The sequence below is a fragment of the Petaurus breviceps genome, unplaced genomic scaffold (genome assembly GCF_028583685.1).
Source record: "Petaurus breviceps papuanus isolate PSGF00001 unplaced genomic scaffold, PetGlider_PUasm1.0 90731, whole genome shotgun sequence".
Classification (NCBI taxonomy): Eukaryota; Metazoa; Chordata; class Mammalia; order Diprotodontia; family Petauridae; genus Petaurus; species Petaurus breviceps.
In genome coordinates this window covers 6,074,945-6,077,806 of record NW_027187325.1, presented here as the reverse complement: position 1 = coordinate 6,077,806, position 2,862 = coordinate 6,074,945, and the positions used below count along the sequence as shown (strand labels likewise).

The window sequence follows — 2,862 nt, the reverse complement described above, 5'->3', positions numbered from 1 at the left end:
TTGGTAATATACTTTAGTAAAGGGAGGTGATGTATCTTTTTTACTTCATCTGACTAATATGAATGATATGGGCAGGCCTCATTGTTTTCACTTCGAGTTGGTGGCCAGCTAGTGGAGCAGAATTAATTAGTAGGTACTATGGTTGGACCAACTTTGGGTTTGAGAATCTCTGTTACTGAATTTCAACCAGAAACCTAGGGATGCATTGGCAGCTGCTCAACAAGGGAAGCCAAAATGCAGGTTTCTTTCAGAGTAAGTAGAAGTTTAGGCTGTCATTTTTGAAAGGATAAACACATTAATTACCAAGGAGAGACCTTCGCTGTAGTCTTTCAGATAAGTAGCAGTGAAAGGAATACTAATTCTAAGAAATGATAGTCTGATGAAGTTCATAGTATGTTATAGGGTGAAATTTGGTTCCTGGTATTATGTGAGCTCCTCCCATAGCATTGTTTGTTGAACAAAGGGTGCCGTTTAGATCTCAGTTTTGTGAAATTGCACTAGCACAGAAAGAAAACTCTAAATAAAACCATTCATCTTTATTTAAAAAAAAAAAGAAGCAGCATTTTCCTTGTTTGATAATAGAACTGAGATTAGAAGGGTGAATTGGCACAAATAAAATAAAGACCCTTTCATACTATTTCTGTTTTACTCAGAATCAAGTGTATTTCAGTGACTTTAGGCAGCAGGGACCATATCATGTATATAGAAGAAGCAAGTTAATGTCATGTCTAGCACCAAGGCTTAGTGTTTATTTTCATCATACTGTTCTACTTTGGTGGCCAGAACTAAATAAATACATTTGACTTTTCATATGTTTGCTTGCTTGAAATGTATGCTTCTTGTCTTTCATATAAGGGACTAGTCTACATCATCATTTTTATGCTTATAAACAAGAGGTTTGGGTCTTTTATTTTGGGCTCCAGGCTCCCTTACAATCTTTAGGAACCTAGAAGAGACAGGCCCCAGAGATCATGCCTCCCCCAGGATGGGGGTTGCTGTTTCTGGGCCTTATGGCCATGGCCCATGGACTTTGGAAGGGTAATGATCTCCTCAGTGTCTGCATGGAAGCTAAATACCACAAGTTAGAGCCTGGTCCAGAAGTGACCTCCATCAACAGCATAGCCCATGGAAGACAAATGCCTGTTGCTCTGTAATCATAAACAGTGCTGCCCAAGAAGACACCTCCTACCCCTACCTCTTCAAAAATAAACACTGTGGGACTCTGACCCCAGCCTACAAAAGCTACTTTATTCAGGACACTTGTCTCTATGAAGGTTCCCCCCTACTCAGGACCCTGGATCCAGCTGGTGTCCTTTAGCTGGCAGAGCAAATGGATCCTGAATATTCCCCTGTGCAGGGAAGATCATAATGAGTGGTGGGAGAACTGCCGATCCTCATATACCTGCAAAGAGAAGTGTCACAAAGGCTGGAATTGGATGACAGGGATTAACAAGTGCCCAGTTGAGGCTGCCTACTATGCTTTCCATTTTACTTCCCTACATCAGCCTTCCTATGTGAAAACATTTGGAGTCACTCTTATGTGGCAAGTTATTTTGACAGAGGCAGTGTCAAATGTATCCACATGTGGTTCAACCCAGCCCGGGAAAACCCCAATGAAGCTGCAGTTAAATGCTCTGCCCCAGGCTTCTTCAGTTGTGGTGCCAGTATCTCCTTTTTGACTTTGACACTGATGTTGCTTCTCTGGGGTTAACCCTCATCAGTCATGAAATCTAACCAATCTACATTCAAAATCATAGCCAAGATTTACTCCCAGTGTAAGACACTTGGACTCCAGCTTCCTGTCTGACACAGCCTGGCTCTCCTGAAACCCTTGCTTCCCACTCTGGATTCTTCCCTCTCAAACCTGAACTTTCTGCTTGGAAATCTACACCCCCACACACTTTGGATTTCACAATTCCCACCTCATTACTGAGGGGTCCAGGGAGGGAGTGCCTTTCTTTCTCCCCACTTCTAAGTAACTCCAACTCCAGTTTCCTAACTCTTCCTCTGCATAGCAAAGTCCACAGAGACCCTTCTCTGCTTTAGAGAAAATTAGATATGATGTCTACATTCTCTAAAGTAAAACCCTCCTTTCAAGTAAGTACCATTTCATTGATTATGTTTTTATCCCTCATACCTGATCCATATATAAGTAAGTGCTTATTAAATTTTGATTGATTAAAAAAAATACAAGAGGTCTAAGTTTGAGTAAAAATGATATTATTTAAACTTCCATCATAATAAAAATTGAATAAAGGTAAGAAATCATGAGTTTATCAGTTCCTCTTTGCTTCTGAGGAAGATCAATGATTTTTTCTTCCATGACACAGATATTATTTAGGGTCTGCATTTTGTGCCTCAAATTGGAGAATCCTGCAACATTATGATTTTATACAGTTAAGATTATCCATTGTTTTATCTTCAGAAAGTGTTATAGTGAAGCCATCTCAGCCAGTTGCCAGTGATGTGCTGGAAACAGATCTTGCCAGCTTTGTAAAGGTTAATTATAAATGTTTCTATATAATCATTTAGAAATCAGAAATTTGCTACAAATCACATCTTGATTTATTGTTCTGGCAATTTTTGAGACCCAAGAAAATGTTAATAGTGCTGCTACATTCAAAGGTGTGTGCATATTATTTTTCCCCTAAGAGGTCCTCATTATTAAACACTGACCAGCACACCCTTGCATTGTTATAGGAACATTGAAGCATATATAACATATCTTTCTAATATATAGAAACATAGAAGAAGTGTAGTAGAAGGCTCAGGGAATGAAAAGATCACTAGCTTGGATCCACAGCATTTTTAGCTTATTGATTTATTCAACAAATGAGGAAAAGAGATACATTAAAGTTAAGA

At 39.2% G+C, this 2,862-nt stretch overlaps 1 pseudogene; it reads left to right on the top strand.

Annotated features, from left to right (window-relative positions):
• Nucleotides 1-1,016: 1,016 nt before the first annotated feature.
• On the top strand, nt 1,017-1,679 carry LOC138145281 (folate receptor alpha-like; annotated as a pseudogene).
• Nucleotides 1,680-2,862: the final 1,183 nt, after the last annotated feature.